General features: G+C 44.7%; 1 protein-coding gene across 1 annotated transcript in view; it reads left to right on the forward strand.

Annotated features, from left to right (window-relative positions):
- The window catches only part of LOC136628738 (zinc finger protein 268-like), a 451,149-nt gene that overhangs the window by 122,284 nt on the left and 308,528 nt on the right, over positions 1 to 20,337 (forward strand). The window lies entirely within an intron of this gene.

A 20,337-nucleotide genomic window follows, 5' to 3' on the forward strand; every position in this document is an offset into this window, starting at 1 on the left:
CAAGGGTAAATCCTTCCATCACCCAGGAGTCGTGAATAGAGATGAGCGAACATACTCGTTTCGAGTAATTACTCGATCGAGCACCGTGATTTTCGAGTACTTCCGTACTCGGGTGAAAAGATTTGGGGGGGGTGGGGGGAGGTGTGGCGGAGCGGGGTGTAGCAGCGGGGAACAGGGGGGAGCCCTCTCTCTCTCCCTCTCCCCGCTGCAACCCCCCACTTACCCACGGTGCCCCCCGAATCTTTTTTTGCCCGAGTACGGAAGTACTCAAAAATCGCGGTACTCGAGCGAAAAAGGGGCGTGGCCGAGTAGGCTCGCTCATCTCTAGTCGTGAATCATCATCTGTTTGATTAACATCAGCTGGAAGAGCAGCGTGGATAGACAGTCCCCTGGGGCAACCCCACGCTGCATACGTGTCCCACATGCAGGTTTAGAGCTGCTCTGCCCACCCTGGTTCTACAGAAAAGTGTTGCGGAGCTGCAGGAGAGACGTGCGGCGGAGCTCACAGCGCCTATGAGGTGATCATGTATTGTTTTGTTTTTTTAATGCAGCAAGGAGTTATTTTAGGGGAAACAGTAGGATTTCCTATCATAAAAGTTGCATCGCACGAAAACCAGGTGTTCATCCAACGCAACACAAAGGAAGGCTCTGTAGGGAAACATGGTGTCAGGACTGGGGTCCGGGATACTGGAAGTCTCTGAAAACCCGCAAACCCTGTCCCTACCTACTTGCCCCCTGGGCTAAGTCCCAGGGCGACAACTGGATGACGGTCCCTGCACTCACTAGGGAAGAGGGACACGGGAACTGACAGACAGACACTGGCACAAACAACACAAAGGCAAGTCAGACTATCTGGGTCGGCAAGAGGAGGGTATGCGGTACAAAAGGGTCAGGCAAAGGCAAGTAGGGTCAGAAGGCAGAGAGTCAAAATACAAGAAAGACGCGGGTGCAGCTGGAAGACCAAACTAACACTGGCAGTAATATGAGCACACAGCAACGTTTAAATGCTGTCAGAGCTCCCGGCCCAGTAGCTGATTGGGGCAAGGAGTCTGACAGAACACAGAATACACACACCCGCGCTGGGGAACCCACCCCCAGCCCTGCAGGACAGGCAGAGATAGACGCATGCCTGGTTGCCATGGTGCAGACAACGCGACGCAGGGCGGCATATGCCGCGTCCCTAACAACTCAGCAGCGAGGAGGAGTGCAGCAGCCAAGGGTTCCCCTGAGCCGCACGGCAGCCGCCTGGGTGACAGGACCAGCGATGCAGGCACGGATGACCCGCGAGACAACGGTCCTGACACATGGGCTACAAAGCATAGCAAATCGCTGCAATATTCAGCATACCGCAATTTTTTTTCTTGCAATGTAGCAGCCCACAAATTATTGCTAATGTGAAGGAACCCATTGGAGAGCACGGGCTTCACATACCCTGTTTCCCTGAAAATAAGACAGTGTCTTCTATTAATTTTTGCCCCCAAAAATGTACTAGGTCTTATTTTCAGGGGATGTCTTATTTTTCAATGAAGACGAATTCACATTTATTGTTGAACAAAAAAATGCACATTTCTTATATCCTGTACAGTAGTTGTCATCACAAACCAGCAGAATCAGCCAAACTGTGAGTCCTATCAAGAATGTCTTGTTCCTACCACTATTTCCATGTACAACAATCTATTACATTTACCGATCCCAATATTTATGAACACAAAGCAAGATTTATTCACTGACAGTCATCATCACTGAGAGGTCATCTTCTTCTGGAACATCAGAACAATCCAAACCCGGAATTTCCTGGTGAATTTCTTGTGACTCCATTTCTTTCCGAATCATTGGCCCAAACCTCTCATGTTTAGCAACAGCCCTGTCCTTACATGAGGACTTCTTGTCAAGGTAGCCGGCTCGTAGTGCAATGCAACGGTCAGTGATTCCCTCCCATGAATTCTTCACCCACGTAACGACCTCTTGTAGTTTAGGCTTCACAAAGTTTCCACGCTGATTTCTCTCCATTCTAGTTTCAATATAGTCATTAATTTCCATGTGCAAATTGTCCTTGAATGGCTTGTTTATAGCAACTAGAGATGAGCGAGCGTACTCGGTAAGAACAAATACCGTATATACCGGCGTATAAGATGACTTTTGAACCCCGAAAAATCTGCTCTGCAGTCGGGGGTCGTCTTATGCGCCGGTAATACAAAAAAAAAAAAAGTGTAAAAAAAAAAAATTCATTACTCACCTGCCCCGGCGTTCTGTCGCGCTCCGGCAGGATGTCGCTCGCTCCGGCAGGCTGTCGCTCGCTCCTCGTCCCCGGCGCAGCATAGCTTTCTGAATGCGGGGCTTGAAATCCCCGCTTCCAGAAAGCTAATACACACGCCGGCAGCCATGACAGCATTGAATGGCTGTGATTGGCTGAAGGCGCACGTGTTAGCAATCACACCCATTCAATGATGTCATTGAATAGTGTGATTGGCTGAAGCCACGTGTGCTTTAGCCAATCACAGCCATTCAATGATGTGAGTAATGAATTTTTTTTTTTTCTCCACTGTATACCGGCGTATAAGGTGACAGTTGGGGGGTCGTCTTATACGCCCCGTCGCCTTATACGCCGGTATATACGGTACTCGAGCGAGTATCATCCTTACCGAGTACCTGCCTGCTTGCTTGCAAAGATTCAGGTGGTGGTGGGGGGCGGGAGATCTCTCTCTCTTGCTCTCCCCCTCACTCCCTCCTGCTCACTCCCGCAACACAGTGCTCACCCCCGCCAGCACCCAAATCTTTGCAGGCTAGCTGGCAGGTACTCGGTAAGGATGATACCCGCTCAAGTATCTGTCCTTACCGAGTACGCTCGCTCATCTCTAATAGCAACGTCAAGAATCTGTAGATAGGCCGTCATTCCTGCGGGAATCATTATTTGACCTATTTTTCTTTCGTGAAGAAATGTCTTCATGTCTTTGGCGCGGTGCGTGCTGGCTGCATCCCAGACAAGCAGACTTCTTTGGCTCCCCCGCTTAACAAGCGGCAGCATTAAATCCACCCACTTCCTTATCACGGCTTGTGTGGCCCAGGCTTTTCCAGTCCTTAGAAATTATTAAAGGTGGGACTTAAGCGCCATCTAGACGAACTGCCAAAATACAGGTAACACATGCACTTTCGTAAGCAGTGGAGGGAATGTGCACTGAGGAGGCACCCCGCTGTTTCATCCATAGCAATCATGTTGGAAAGATTGTCTTTAGAGAAGTCAGCGTCATCAATAAAGGACTTGAATGCAAGCGCAGGTTTAATGACTTCAGCATCTTCCAGCCTAAACAGTGTTGTGGATCTTCTTAAAGACAGTTCACTTTGCTGAAGGAAACTATCCACCCAGGGTTGTGATGCTTTGAATCCTTCGGGGACTATTCCGAATTGTGGTGCACTTGCAAGGGCAAATTCTTGAATCTGAGCGCTATTCACACCCAAAGCCTTTGCTCTCCTGTCAACAACCCATGCACAGATGAGGTCTTCCAGCTCGGAAAATAATGGTTGCCGACCTGATCCACACTTGCGCTTTTTAGCATTTCCGTTGTCCACTTGTTGACTGAGGTCTCCATATTCTGCTCCCATTTTCGGACCAATCGGATACTCAACGTCTTCTCTTTGCAGAAAGCAGTAAGATTTTTGCCCCAAGAGTCTTCCACGATTCCTTTCTTGTACTCGACGGAATAGCTCTTTCTTTTTGCGCTCATGTCTAGGGGTAAAAATATACCAGCACTGTTTATTGCTTGTACTTTAGACCCTTCAGCAGAGAAGCAGACACCCCCTAAAGAATCAAAGTGACACACTGGTTGCCCGACTCACACACAGGGCCACAAAAAAATGGCTCCCACACTGTCTGGAGACTGTAATGATCACCCTCTAAGGCTGGGTTCATACAGGGTGGATTTGCTGTGAAAATTCCATCCGGACTTTCGCCGCGACAAATCCGCCTGCGGCCGCTAATCCCTGGATTAGCCAGCCTTGTGGACGAGATATCTCAGAAATCTCGTCCACATGGGACGGCGAATCCGTCTTGGCAAAGCTGGGAGAAGCGGCTGTTGCAGTGCAGATTCGCTGGCCACAGCATGTCTAGTTTTTTAAATTCCACTGTGGTCACGCTCTCCTCTATGGGAGCGGCGGCTGCAACGGAAAAGCGTGCGGCCAGACCGCTTCAAAACCTTCGGCTAAGTGCCGTGGGTTTTGAAGCAGTGCTTTCCTGGCAGTAATCTCGCGGTTTTTCGCTGCGGCGAACCCAGCCTTAAGAATCACACACTGGGTGCCTGACTCACACACATGGTCATAAAAAATAAGGGCTGTAAAGTACCTGGCTCTCACAGACTGTCTGCAGACTTTAATGATCACCCACAGCACTTCCTGGACCACTTGTACAGCAGGGACGGTATTGCAGCTTCCGGCCACCAGGGGGAGCTCATCACAGCAGACGTGTACAGCAGGGACAGAACATACAGTATGGCATTTTCTGGCCAGCAGGGGGAGCTCATGACAGCACACTCGTACAGCACAGCAGGGACAGGATAACGGCAGACTGTGTCCAGATCTACCGTTACATCTGGCGGTAGGAGACAACGGGGATGGCAGCAGGGGACGGGCCTCTTGATGTCTTGCCTGCGACGGCCACGAAAGGGAACATCGGGATTGGCAGCAGATGACTGTCTTCATGTCCTGCATGCAGCTGCTCTACAACGGACGGTGAAGGTAGGGGACAGCGGCGGAGGGCTAGAAAGAATCACAGCTGCATGCTCTGGTGTTCTGTTTGGTGGGCATGCTTCTAAACAAAAACTTTGCTAGGTCTTACTATCGGGGGATGCCTTATATTTGGCACTTCTACAAAACCTCTCCTAGGTCTTCTTTTTCAGAGGATGTCCTATTTTGGGGGAAACACGGTACATGCGATTTGTAGCACTGTCGAATCGCGAGAAAATCACACGATTTTGTCGCCCATGTGAAAGCGGCCTTTAATCCCACACTGTATTTTTTTACTATAGTGCAGGATTAAAGTCCAGGGCCAAGCACCTTATATTTACAGCGCTTGGTCCTTAAAGGGTTAAGAGTATCCCTGTGACACTACAATAACGGAGTAGCGCACCCTGGTGCTCTCCACTGTTTATGCAGCATAGCCATTCTAATGTAACAGGTAGCTGGGAACCAGGAGATGTCACTTGGGACCGCGGTGACCGGCCCCCGGGGCCATGATCGCCACTATCCAATGGATAACGGAAAAGTAAAAAAAGTAAAATGACTATTAAACTAGTTGAAGAACAGTTCAGGGTTTTTTTTACTCTAACTGGCAGTAAGTCTCTCAGTCTCCATATGCTGCTTTTTTATGTAAATGCTTTTATTGAGCAATTGAGATACAACTCACATTACAATACTAGGCTTTGTGCTTCTGGAATGCATTATGACTGTCCATTGGTAAATTAAAGTATACCCTGTTTCCCTGAAAATAAGACACACCCTGAAAATAAGACATAGCACGATTTTCCAGAATTTTTGAGGATGCAAAATGATTTTTCAGGCTTTTTGAGGATGCTTGAAATATAAGCCCTACTCCAAAATTAAGCCCTGCTAACAGTTAATTAAAAAAGTCAATTTAAATAGTGTCCAGGCAGCCATACATGTAAAAAACTTAAACCTTTTTGAACAAAAATTAATATAAGACACTGTCTTATTTTCAGGGAAACACTGTAGAAGTAATCTCAATATACATTTTGCTTATTTAATTTTTTACACTAAGGCCTCCTTCCCACGGATGGATTTCCGCCGCGTAATTCCGCTGCGTTGCCCGCAGCTATTAGGTTCTATTGCTCAGGGCTCACGGTGCGGAATTCCATCGCGGAATTCCGCACCGTGAAATCTCCCGTCCTCACCCGCGGCATGCACTATTTGCCGCGGGTGTACGTGCGGACGGCTTCCATTGCAGTCAATGGAAGCCGTCCGTTCACGCTATCTTCCGCTGTAGCACATGTCATGTGACGCGGTGGGCGTGTCATGTGACATGGCTGGCATGTCACATGACGCTGCGGCGCGTCACACCGTAGCGTCATGCGGGAGCGAAGACGCCAGATCTGCAGGTAAGTTTGAGGGTCTCTGGGGGGAATTCCGCGGCGGAGCCCGTCACGGCTTTGTGCAGCCGGCCTAATGGTTAAAATTAACCGAGAAAGAAAGCAAAAAAAAAATTATAAAGTGAAGTAAAGTAACAACATATTTGAACAAACTTAGACCCGCTATGACCTCCAAGCTATGCGCCATCTCTGTCCTTTCACTTGGTATTCTTTAGGCCTCATGTATCTATTTTCTGGGTCTGCTCTCAGAGTACCGAAACAGACCTTTGATTAGTCAGATAGAGAGTTGGCCTAAAATCGCAGAGTCCTCCCACGGCAGCGGCACGACAGCCATGACACCCTAGAGAGGTGGATCCCCCAGCACCATCTGTACTTGGTACCAACACGTGTGATACCGAGTTTCCCCGAAAATAAGACAGTGTCTTATATTAATTTTTGTTCAAACAGGTTTAACTTTTTTACATGTATAGCTGCCTGGACACTATTTAAATTGACTTTTTTAATTAACTGTTAGCAGGGCTTAATTTTGGCATAGGGCTTATATTTCAAGCATCCTCAAAAAGCCTGAAAAATCATTTTGCATCCTCAAAAATTCTGGAAAATCATGCTATGTCTTATTTTCAGGGTATGTCTTATTTTCAGGGAAACAGGGTAGAAACACTTTCGCAGTTTCTCCTTTAGTCTCTGCGGAAGCATTCCGATGAAGTTTTCCCAAGTCTCAGAGAACAACCGCACCATCTTTTCTTTAAACAACGATGTTTCAGCCCAGTCCATCTGGGACAGAAATGCCAGCTTATCTAAAAACATTCTAAATGGAGGGGCGGTCGCTTTTATCCACATCTGTAGAATAGCTTTTAGTCCCGCAGCTGCCACAAAATGTAGAAGCTTACGTACGCCTCTCGAGCAGTGGTCTGTGTCCGGGTTTAAGTATCCAAAAATTGCCCACATAGGTTCTGGTGGACAAAAATGTTTTAGGTGCGTGGTGGTAAATTCATGAATTCGTGACCAAAAAGCTTGTATCTCAGGGCATGCCCACAGACTATGGTATAGATTAGCAAATGGAGCTTTGCATTTAAAACAGTCAGACGTGGAGTATATCCCCCTTTATCGGGGTTAGATATGATCTGTGGACGATCTGGAGCCGCATCTCTAGAAACCTAACTGAGGGCAGGTATTTATGAGCCCATGACATGGATTTTATAACAAATTCTGCTGTGAGTCCTGGGTTGTCCAAAGACCACCTGCCAACCCCCGTGTCATCCTGCTCTCACATATTGCTCTGTATATTTTAGAAATCATGCCCCTTATGCCCCCCGATCTAGAAATCCATACACTGCCCATCTGTGCCCAATCAAATTCCCTGAAAGGTGACAGGAGTTGTTGGACATAGTGTCTTGCTTGCATGTAGGAAAATAGTGGAATTGCTAGCTCAGGGTATTTCTGTTTCATTTTCTCATATGACAGAATATGTTCTTTTTTGTGTAGCAGTTTGTCTATAGAGTCGACCCCCTGTCTACCCCAGACGGAGAAAATCCCATGGGGGCTATTATTTTGAAAATGAGGATTATTTATGAAAGATAAATATGGGGGTACATGTGGGGACACCTGGCTATCCCGACATAGTCTGTCCCATGCCCTCCAGGCCGCGAGAACCAAGGGGTTGTGCTTGATATTCTCTGACAGTGCTGCATATGGAAGGTGGAGAATGTTGTGTAATTGTATTGGGCCGGACAATTCCTGTTCCGATAGTTTATTTGTAAAATTTGATTGGGAATGTATCCAGTCGTGGATTATACAGGCCTGCATGGATTTTACGGGCCTGCGCCGCTAAATTGTAGTCTCTAACATGGGGTAAGTTAACTCCACCACTGTCTTTGTGTTTATGTAGTGTTTTGAGTGCTATGCATGGTCGTTTTCCTCCCCATACAAAATTTCTGTAAAGATAGTTTATCTTTTTTATATCTTTTAGTTTTAAAAAAATGGGTAGGGAGTGTAAGATGTATACTAGTCGGAAACTTCGTCATCTTTAAAAGGTTGGCCCTCCCCGGGAAGGATATTGTGAAGCTTTTCCAGGTATTCAGGACCATTTCCAATTTTCTTATATAGGGTTCTATGTTTGTATCATACAGTCTAGAGGGATTTCTCGTTACCTTGATTCCCAGGTACTGTATGGAGTGTGTTTCCCAATAAAAGGGGTATTGGTCTGTCCACGAAGGTTTGGCGGTTCCTTTTGGTAACAAAGCTTCAGTTTTGTCTAAATTTAGGGTGTACCCTGAGAGCTCCCCACTTTTTTATGTCCTGTAATGACGGTGTCAGGGTCTCTTTGGGGTTAGTAACTATCAATATAATGTCATCCGCAAATGCTTCTACTTTAACTTCCATATCTCCGCAGCGAGCTCCCTTGAAAAGTGTGGTATTTACCAGGTGCCTAAGTAATGGGTCTATTGATATATTATAAAGCAGGGGAGAAAGAGGGCAACCTTGGCGCGCCCCTCTAAATAGGTCAACAGTTGGTGTATTAAGACCATTAATTGTGAAAATAGTAGTGGAGTTTGTTTGGGTTACATTTATGTAATTTACAAATGTCTGTCCAAAATTCACTTCCCCAGGACCGCATTCAGAAATGACCATGCCATTTTATCAAAAGCCTTCTCGGCGTCCAAGCCTAGGAGCATCATCACAGGGCTGTCCTGATTTTGAGCAATAATTAATGACCTTGTACATGACCCCCAACTGCCAAATAATACACCTGAGCTGCTGGGATATGGGTTACAGCATTGGAATCTCCTGGAAGACAACGTTTCAGTGAGGGTTGTTATGGAATTCAATGTTCCGTCAATATGCTGTGAGGCTCCAAATCAGAGGTGGTTATGGCGGCCGCCGTGAGAAAGCAATGAAACACAGAGATCAGGCCTGTGTCTAGAAGCAATCTGTGTTTATTCTGTACATTGTCATTTCTTATACAAAAAATAGAAGGAGTATCAGTAGGCGTATCAGTGCAAAGGCTAGTGTTACAAAGTTCAATCTGTTATACTGAGGTCAAAGTACTAAGGTGGTGAATAATTGCGTTTTCTCAATAAACATGGCTTCTTTTGTTGGAATGTAGACTGACTGTCTAGTACCTTGATTCTTTATCACAATCTACATTTTAATCACATGCCCTAGACAGCAGTTAATGATCGAAGCATTCCATTATCCTTTGATCATTGTAACGAGATTAACAAGATCTTGGAGACATGATGGACATTTAAGATTACACCTCTACTTAATGTAATTAAGTACTAACATAAATGTACAAGCATTTATCAGAGCTTTTCATAGGACACAGAATAGAGTGTACAATTTAGGCCTAAAGCCTCCGGAAACGTATATCAAAGATACATACATATATAAATTAATATGTTCATAACCCTCACAATCCCCCATTTGAAACAGTCCATCTTGAAAAGAGCCTTTGTTGTGGTACTATCAAGGGTGCTAAGCCACCCCTGTCGGTCTTTCTATCCTCTTCGCCGGATCCCCACTGTTGGTGCTCTTTTACTCTTTTGACTGTTTTAACGATATCGTAGAGGGAGCGATTCCAGATAATTTGCTTGTCTCCGTATCCCACAGAATGTCCATAAGTTGCAAACACTCAAAAGAATGAACAAAAGAAACAGTATTAGTAATGGGTGAAACATAAAATCCATCATCTTTCCTGCTGTAGGTGACCATTCAGTAAAAATATCATACCAGTTATATTCGGTGTCTATCTGGATTTTATTACCTATGCTGACCAACTTATCTCCTACCCATATAGTTTGTTTTTCTAATTCCATAAGGGAGAGGTTAGTAACATCCAAATGCTTTTGAATGTGTTCAGTGTCTTTCATTAGTCTTACAATTCTACCCAAGGATATAGTCAGATTTGACATTGGGATAGCATCTGGGTGCCAGTAATACTTTATTGCAGCTTCAGCATCTGGCAAAAAGGTGTAAGTTTCTGTAAACCAATGTATCACCGATATGTTCTGTAAACATCCAGAAAATGGAGTGGTGAGATTATACATACTGGTGGTTTTAGTTTGGTTGGTAACAAAGCATATATATTGGGGGCCAACTTCTATCAGCATATGGAAAGACGCAGGTAGCACCGTCCAATCACATATGCTGACTGAAGGCTGCAGGAAACATGGCTCATATGCGGCTGTACTCCGTCCGCATGCTAGGCCATCCAGTGTTTCTTCACAGTTCTCTATACCATGGGTTTTATTTTCACTATAAATCATCATACCTGTGAACTTGGGCAACCAATATTGTAAAGCATATAGAGGCGGTCCGAACACCACAGGTAGTACTACAAACTTACACATTAGGCTTGTGTCCTTTACATCATAAAAAGTCATTTCTCCAGTGCTATACTCATCAGAGCATTCTACACTATCAGCCCCGGGCCGTATCCAGGATGCTACTGGAATTACATTCCTGAAAATATTTCTCCACAATTTTTCATTCTTTGTCATCAAATCTGACTGTGCGGTGTCCTTCTCGTGAATCATATATACATATTGCAGGCTACATTGTGTATAGTTTATGAATTTACTCATATTTACAAACAAATCATTTTGAACCCCAAAACTCAGATTAAAAAGCGTTAATACATCCTTATTATATCCTAATGCAAGATGTTGGGGGAGGAATATGGAGGGCATCCATTGTGCCTGAATATTGACCAGATTAGACACATCTCTTCCTTCCCCTGCCATCTTATTTTTCATTACTTCTAAATCTATTGAATTTAAAACCCCTGTGCCTGCTCCTATTCCTCCAAGAAGAGTATCGTACCATTCTCTCTTCATTCTAGAGCATGATTTCATTACAGGGAAAGATATATTAAACTGCACTACGGTCCTCTGTTGTTTGGTTGAGACATTTTTACATGTATGGGGGAGCCTAACTAAATTGTCAGTGTGTACCACAGGGGTTGTTTCCAGGACGGTCAAAAGGTTTAACCACATTAGAGAGTTGGCTATAGGAGTACCATTAATGCACAGGAGAGTATATGTATCTTTTAAAGATATTGTCTGGTTTGTGCCTCCTCTTCCAACTTGGTCACCCTTACACATTAACGTTTTTGAAAGATGCTCATATGTGAACTGCTTATCTATATGAGCCACACATCCTTGGGTTAGTTTATAGCATGAGATATTTACTCTACTGATAATGTTTATCCAAGGATGCTCTCCTTCCTGTATGACATATGAACGACCTTTAAATTTATTGGAGGGGACATATAAGCCACTGGTCTCTCCTAGTGTAAAATTGGCTATTATGCACCTATGATTGCCTTCACATATGAACTCGTCTTGCTGTCTGGCTTTAGTTTTATTTGCCCAACCCCAGTAGCTTCTAACAACACCTCCTTCCTTAGTTTGTGCCAATTTCAACTTTCCCGCTGGCGTCAGGGTCCAGGCCCTGGCGATAAGCAGGAGAATTCCAAGCACCAGGAATAGTCTCATTTCTCTCATATTGTGGTTTCTTAACCTTTTTGCAATGTGAGGCATGTACCCAATTGGTTTTACCCTCTAGTTTGACGGCAGTACTGGTTGTGAGCAGCACTTGATACGGGCCGTCAAACCTTGGTTCCAATGTCCTCCTCACGTGTCTCTTTGTCACTACCCAATCTCCGGGCTGCAGATCATGCGTTCCTTCAAGAGAATTTGGATCTGGAATTGAAGAAAACACTTGATTGTGTGTTGCCTTTAGGCGTGCATTTAAGGACATAACATAGTCAGTTAGAGTACCATACTGGGCCTGCAGTACCTGTGGAAAGTACAGACCCAACCTGAGAAGATATCAACAACAACAAGCACATATTCATATTTCCCCACACGTGGGAGCTGAATATAGTCAATTTGCAATCTCTGAAATGGGTAGAGTGGCCTAGGCAAGTGTTTTTGCGGGACCTTTACTTTCTGTCCTGGGTTGCTCACGGCACAGATCATACAAGATTGGACAAATGATGCAGCAGTTACAGAGAACCCAGGGGCCACCCATTCTCTCTCAAGCGTCAGTAGCATAGCTGCCTTCGATAGGTGAGTCTTTCCATGGATCAGCTGGGCCATCATGGGGTACAGGGATCGTGGTAGGCAAGTTCTACTGCCTGTTTGCCATACGCCACCCTGTTCTACTGCTCCCATATTAGTCCATTTATCTTTTTCTTCTTTGCTGGCTTGTGACTGTAATGTCTTTAGTACATCAATGTCCATATTTTTATCAAAGTCCAAATCATAGTCTCTGACTTGTGCGGTCAGTATCTTCTTTTCTTCTTTCTTCCATGGTTTGAGGGCCGCTGCCTTTGCTGTGAAGTCTGCGAGGGCGTTGCCTTTTGCTTCTGCAGTGTCGGCTTTAGTATGAGCTTTCACCTTTAGGATTCCTACTTTATCCGGTAGGAGTAGGGCTTTCATAAGGTTCTGTACTGCTGCACCATTCTTAATGGGTTGTCCTACAGAAGTTAAAAATTGTCTGGCCTTCCATATTGGGCCGTAATCATGAGCTATGCCAAATGCATACCTGGAATCAGTGTAAACGTTTGCTGTTTTACCTTCTGCCACTCTACACGCCTCAGTGAGGGCCTTCAATTCTGCTTCTTGTGCTGAGACATGCGGAGGCAGAGCTTCTGCTTTTAGGACATTATATTGTGTGACTACTGCATACCCGGTATGGAATCGGCCATCCTCACCTTCGTACCGTGAACCATCTACAAAAAGCTCAAAATGTGCATTGTCAATAGGCGTTTCAGTAACTGATTCAAAACCTGCAGTTTCTTGCTGCATCAATTCTAGACAATCATGCTGGTGTTTTGAATCAAATAAATCAGAATCATACTGTACAGAATTTAAAAATAACTGATCTGCAGTACCCAAATCCCCCACCACCCCCCATTTGAATCGGGATACTCGATTGGAAGAAGAGTAGCCGGGTTCAAGGTAGTGCACCGTTGGAAGGAGATGTTAGGAGGCATGAGCAAGGCACATTGTAACCTTATTTGACGAGCTAGAGACAGGTGTTTAGGTTGTACTTGAGTGAGTATACTCTGGATGTCATGGGGGGTGAGAACCACTAGGGGGTAGTCCAGGACCAACTCAGAAGATTTGTCAACCATTGCTTGTACTGCTGCTACCGCACGGACACAGGAGGGGGCTCCTCGGGCCACCGGATCCAATCTCATGGAGTAATACCCAAGTGGCCGTGGACGTCCTCCATGTTTTTGTGTCAACACTGCCGTCGAATGACCAGAAAGTTCAGTGCAGAAGAGAGTGAAAGGTAGAGTGTAATTAGGAATTCCCAGTGCTGGAGAACTGAGAATAGAGAGTTTTAGTGTATGGAAATTGTCAGTTGCTTCAGGAGTGAGAGAGAAAGGAACACTTGGAAGACAATCATAGAGTGGTTGCATCAGGGATGAGGCAGAACGGATCCAAGGACGGCAGTATGAGACAAGCCCCAAAAAGGTGCGGAGTTTGGCAGCAGAAGAAGGTACAGAAATGGCTTGAACTGCAGCTTTTCGTTCTTCTGTGAGATGTTTGGTTCCTTGAGCTAGGCAATGGCCTAGAAACACAACCTTTTGTTTACAAAGCTGTAATTTTTCCTTTGAAGCCTTGCAGCCATTTTCTGCTAAAAATTTTAGAAGAGAAATGGATGCAGATTGACATGTTTTCAGATCCTCAGCACAAAGCAGAAGGTCATCAACATATTGCAACAGCACAGTTCCATCAGGCGGAGTCCAGGCCTGCAAAACAGACTGGAGTGCCTGGGTGTACATGTTTGGAGAATTCTGCGCACCTTGTGGCAGGACGGTCCAAGCGTATTGTTTACCCTTGAAGGTAAAAGCAAAAAGGTACTGGCAATCCGGATGGATCGGTACACTGAAAAACGCATTTGCAAGATCTATCACTGTAAAAAATGTCGCAGTGGGCGGGACTTGTGCTAAAAGCGTATGTGGATTTGGCACTACTGGGGTGTCGAGTACAGTTACTTTATTAATTTCCCGAAGATCATGTACCATGCGATAAACATCTGGTTGTCCCTTTTGTGTTTTCTTTTTAACTGGGAAGAGGGGAGTATTGGCTGGTGATGTTATTTCCCGTAGTGCCCCCATTTGAATTAAGTCTGTAATTTGTGGGCCTATAGAATCCTCTTGGGCCCTACCCAATGGATATTGTTTTACTTGGGGGGCTACGCATCCTGGTTTTAGTGTGACTACCATGGGTGTCACATTCATATGACCAATATCTGTTTTGGACTTGGCCCAGAGTTCCTGTGGAACTTCCTGTAATATTATTTCCTCTTCTGTAGTTAAGAGGAAAATTGGCTGTGGATCATCTAGAGAAGCCACCATCTGGCAAAATTGTTCTGCGTTTGTTTTTGCAAAATCAATCTGCACTGTTCCTTCTTCAGTAAACTGAATGGAAGCTGACAGGGCAGAGAGTATGTCTGTGCCCATAACTGACAGTGGAATATCATCACTCACCAATAGTTTTGTTAAAACTGTCTGGTCTCTGAATTTTATGGGGAGAGGGTCTGTTTCCTGCAGTTTCTTAGGAACTCCTTCAAGACCTACAACAGTTTGAGCTGAATTTTGCCGGTATGCTGGAGGAATTAGGTGGCTTTGGATGACTGAGGTTGCTGCCCCTGTATCAACAAGGAAAGGAATTTCCTTATTGAGTACTTCCCCTTTAAGAAAAATGGCCACACCCTCTTTTACATTGCTCATGGGGAAGAAGGGCAGAGGGTCGCCGACTATTCAATCTTGGTTTTCTATTTCTCCCTTGGCGACTCGTGCTTTTGTGGGTTGTTCACTACCCCTCTGCTGGAGAAATTTTCTACACTCCCGTTTAAAGTGCCCAGGCTTACCACAGAAATGGCACTTAAGGTTATGTTTGGGATGGGTGCCCCGTTTTATTTTGTTCTCTCCTGTGCTGTATTGTGCTATCATAACAGAGCTATGTCCTTTTTTGATTTTTAAATTTAGTTCAATGCCCTTGGCTGCTTGCACCAGGCCTGCTGCTTCATATTGTCTCCACTCAGGCTTGTTATCCATGAGTTTAGACCTCAAGGGTTCTCGCAACCCCTCTACAAAGGCCATGCTAAGTACATGGTCACCCAATTCTTGTATGCCCCTATACCCCAGATCTGACCAACGTTGTTGAAGGCGGGCATAAAATTGCTCTACACTTTCATCCTTCTCTTGTGTGACATTAGAAAGAGACAGGGAGGATTCTTTTAATTTTTCTTTTGCCCAACGTTCTAGACCAATTAAAAATATCTTACCACTTTTTAATTCTCTATGTTTAATTTTATCCCAATCTGTGCCACAATAGTTTTTCACATAATTTAAAATTATAGTTCCCACTGCCTCCCCTGTTTTTAACATAATCAAAGGACCCAGATCAGCTGATGTTGCAGAGTATGTATCTTGTATTTGTGCTATCTGTCTAAAGAAAGGCATAGGTCTGGTCATGGGGTCTGGTAATTGCTGTATAAGTGACATATGCTCTTGAGGTGTCCATGGTCTATATTTACCTTTTTGTGAGGTCATATCATATTGGCTCCTTCTGCCTTCCCCCTGTGTTACATCAGCTCCTATACCACTCTCCGCTCCCTGCATCTCCTCCTTGTCCTCTTTTCCATGCTTCCACTCACTAGCCTTGGATCTAGTGAGCATAGGCATAACCGGTTTGTGCCGAGGAGCTCCGCAAGCAGGGCAGCTCTCTCTCCAATCCGGGTTTTGTTGTCCACAATGCCAGCAGGTCCATCCCTCTTGTCCAGTGTTTGACCTTGGAGTGGATGGCTTGGCATAGGGTGGGGGAGACTGTTGGAATTGAGATGAAGGAGGGGGTGGAGGTGGAAGAGGGAACTGACCTGGCAATGGGGGAGCATAATATATCTGTCCTTTGAATTCTTTTCTCTGATATCCTGCATCTTCTATATCTCTACTTGCCTTTTTCCAACTATTCAACATTTCCTGTAATCCATTATCTTTTGCCCACCCAGCATGACTGTCTGAAAACCTTTCCCACTGCTGGAGATCTAATACTCCTGTCCCTTTATATCCTATGTGCTTAAACAATTTATCACATCCTCTACCAACTGCAGCTCTGCCTTCTCTTTCTTGTACAATTTCTTTAGCTGTCTTCCATACCTTATCCTCTTTACCAGCAGTATTGCCCATGGCTGGCGGTTTATGTACACCAAGAGGCTTATTATTTTATCCTTTCACACACATAAAACAATCCCCTGACCGTTGAAATATACAAACGGAACTGCAGGGGGCCCTGTCCAGAATCATGGCCTTGTTAGGGACTCCTTTCAGCGTCACTGATCAGGTTCCTGTTAACACGGGACACAGAGATTTATATTTGCACCCCGGAGGTCAGGTTCCGTCGATCAGGTCAACTCATCAATCACTCACTCGTGCATAAACAGGCACACATAAAGACAAAAACATTTGAATGTCAGTTACTACTTTTTTAAGTGTCAGTACTTCCTCACTTGTCTGTAAGTGTCGGTACTTCCCAACCCTGCTTATTTTTCCCCCGTCTCAACTACTTCTCTTATACCTATAAGAGGCTCCCATCAGGGATTTTATCCCCTGAAAATTTTAGGCTTCCCTGGTACAATTTATACCATGCCTTCCAGAGATCGGCAAGAGGGTTTCATATTCTGTACACTGACCATGCAAAGTAACAAATAAAGACAATAACAGTTAAAGAACACCTGCACAGCATATTCAGCCCACCATATGAATTCTTAAAAAGCTTGAAGATTTATAAGAGGCATGCACTTCTTACCCCTCGGACAGGAAAGGAGCAGCCAAGAAGCACGGATAGATTGTGGCAAGATAAAGCCTTACCTTACTGCGCAGTTTTTGTAAATCCGTGGTTCCGAGTGGCTCCTTATCCCATCTGGGTCCGGGGGGGTTTGAGGTGCAGGTGGTCCTCTTGTTCCTTCAAGCCCCACGTTCTGGGCACCAATTACTGTTATGGAATTCAATGTTCCGTCAATATGCTGTGAGGCTCCAAATCAGAGGTGGTTATGGCGGCCGCCGTGAGAAAGCAATGAAACACAGAGATCAGGCCTGTGTCTAGAAGCAATCTGTGTTTATTCTGTACATTGTCATTTCTTATACAAAAAATAGAAGGAGTATCAGTAGGCGTATCAGTGCAAAGGCTAGTGTTACAAAGTTCAATCTGTTATACTGAGGTCAAAGTACTAAGGTGGTGAATAATTGCGTTTTCTCAATAAACATGGCTTCTTTTGTTGGAATGTAGACTGACTGTCTAGTACCTTGATTCTTTATCACAATCTACATTTTAATCACATGCCCTAGACAGCAGTTAATGATCGAAGCATTCCATTATCCTTTGATCATTGTAACGAGATTAACAAGATCTTGGAGACATGATGGACATTTAAGATTACACCTCTACTTAATGTAATTAAGTACTAACATAAATGTACAAGCATTTATCAGAGCTTTTCATAGGACACAGAATAGAGTGTACAATTTAGGCCTAAAGCCTCCGGAAACGTATATCAAAGATACATACATATATAAATTAATATGTTCATAACCCTCACAGGGTGTTCCATTTTCGTCATCAACGTTTACATCAATTCTTCAAAATAGTGCCAATTATGTCCTCTGTAACGATGTAAATGGGCTTATGACAGCTATTACTATGAGTCACGAACCAAATGAATGGAGACTCTTCATAGACTCTTCCAAGACGAATGTGAAAGTAGTTTTGTTACATATTGGCAATACATTACCCTCTGTTCCTATAGGAGATGGAAAACAGATGAAAGAATGCTATGAAAACATAAAGCGCCTTCTTGTAAAAATAAACTATGAGGAACACAGATGGCGGGTCTGGGGCGATCTGATAATTGTAGCTGTAGTGCTTGGACTTCAGCTAGGTTATAAACCTAAAGTTCTGTTATCTCCTCTGGGAGCGGGACAGCCGAGACAGAGTAGCACATTTCAAAAGGAGAGAATGGCCACAAAGGACCTCACTGGAACCAGGTGCAAGTGCGCCCCTCGTTGACCGCAATCATATCATAAAACCAGCTTTACATATAAAATTAGGACTCAAAGAATTTTGCCAAGGCCATGGGCCATAATGGCCCAGCAGGTCGTTATATCACAGAAACGTTTCCATATTGGAAACGAGGCCAAAGTTAAAGAAGAGATATTGGTGGTCCACAGATCTCCAGGCTCTTCACGGATACACATTTGGATGACATATTATGTGGTGGTGAAAAAGAGGCTTGGAATTCTTCCAGGATGATAGCAAAGAATTCATGGGAACTACAAAGCTGAGAATTACAAAGAACTGCCGGACAATATGCTGTCAGGTTATGAAAAATGGGCCGCAACACGTCTTTAGCTGGGTTTACACAGAGCGGATTTGCCGCGGAAATTCCGCTCGGAATTTTGCCGCGGCAAATCCGCCTGCGGCCGCTAATCTCGGGGTTAGCCAGCCATGTGGACGAGATTTCTCAGAAATCTCATCCACACGGGACGGCCAATCTGCTGCGGTAAGTCCGGCTGAAACCGCGGCTGCGTCCGCCGCAGCCGCGGTTTCAGAATATGCAGCATGTCTGTTTATCTTTTCTTTCCGCTGCGGCCATGCTCTCCCCTATGGGAGCACCGGCCGCGGCGGAAAAGCGAGCCACCGGGCCGCTTCAAAGCCACCACGGGTTTTTCCGCGGCAGTTCTCCCGTCGGAAATCTCGCGGTTTCGGCTGCGGCCAAACCGCGGGATTTCTGACGGGAATACGCCCGTGTGAACTCAGCCTTAAAGATACAGATTTTACATTCCCACATGGACTTTTTCCCTGACAACTGTGGTTCTGTAAGCGATGAGCACGGCGATCGCTTCCATCAGGACATCTCTGGTATAGGGAGGCGCTGCCAAGGGAAATGGAGGCCGTCAATGCTAGCAGATTACTGGTGGAACATGACGCGCGAAACACCTGTAGAGTCATACAAGAGGGCAGTAAAGAAACGGCGTCCCACAACTAATGTCCAGATTTCATTGTGCAATTGAGTTTTTAACAGGTACATTGTGTTTTTCATAATTGGAGGAACATCTTGACAGTTCCTGAGCTGCAAGTAGCCTGTATTACATCATATGTACGACTGTAGTTTTACTTTAAGAATAGTTAATATATTTCATAAACCTGAGCTAATCCAAGGTTTTCATTGTAATTTTCCAACTCAGCATGTCAAAGTCATAAAAAATTGGCAGATTTCCGTTCTGAAACATACAAAACGTTAAAATTTGACATAAAGTCGTTACTTACATGGTATCTATGAGGTCCCCTATAATAATGACCTCATTGTGATTTGCTGCTTCATCCATTTGCTTCCATAATAGATTTTCAGTAACTTCTGTTATATTTGGGGGTCTATAAGGATTCTATTGTTGTTATTTGCTCTATGTCTTTTCAACCATAGAGACTCCACATGTTCATCTCCCTGTAATGTGGGCTTTAAACAGGATTTTACATAAAAACGAAGGGGGAGGGGTTTACCTTTATGATTCTGTCTAAAGAAACTGTAATCCTTTAAGTTCACTGCCCAGTCACAACTTTCATCCAACCAGGTCTCTGTTTTTCCCACTATGTAGTTCCACATCACTGAATCCCGCAGCACTCCACACAAATGCACATAAAGTGCAGAGGTCAGTAGATAAATGCCAAGCCACTCCTGGGACCATGGACCTCCAGTCCCCCAACGTAATCAAACAACTACAATCAATCATGTTGCAGTTTTACTCAAACATTTTTACTTCCAGTTTGTCTTCTTTATTGGTCAGACTTCCAGCCTTATTCATCATACAGTTTAGAAGATTTTCATTATTTTTTGTATTACATGCCAGTTAACTATTCTGCCAGTTCTAATACTAACCCCTCCCACAGCTCCATTCCCATTTCCATTACTTAGTCCCAGGCCACTGTTTACACTGTCCCCCCCAACCTTATATTTCTCTGATTGCCCTCCCCCCTAGTCCCAAGTTTAAGCAGTCCTCCAATCTTCTAGCCATCTTCTCCCCCTGTACACCTGCACCCTTTCCATTGAGATGCAGCCCGTCCCTACGATAGAACCTGTAACCAACAGCAAAGTCAGCCCAGTTCTCCAGAAGCTCAAATCCCACCCTCCTACACCAATTCTCAGGCCCCTTGTTTATCTCCCTAGT

Source organism: Eleutherodactylus coqui, chromosome 5 (assembly GCF_035609145.1).
Source record: "Eleutherodactylus coqui strain aEleCoq1 chromosome 5, aEleCoq1.hap1, whole genome shotgun sequence".
Taxonomy (NCBI): Eukaryota; Metazoa; Chordata; class Amphibia; order Anura; family Eleutherodactylidae; genus Eleutherodactylus; species Eleutherodactylus coqui.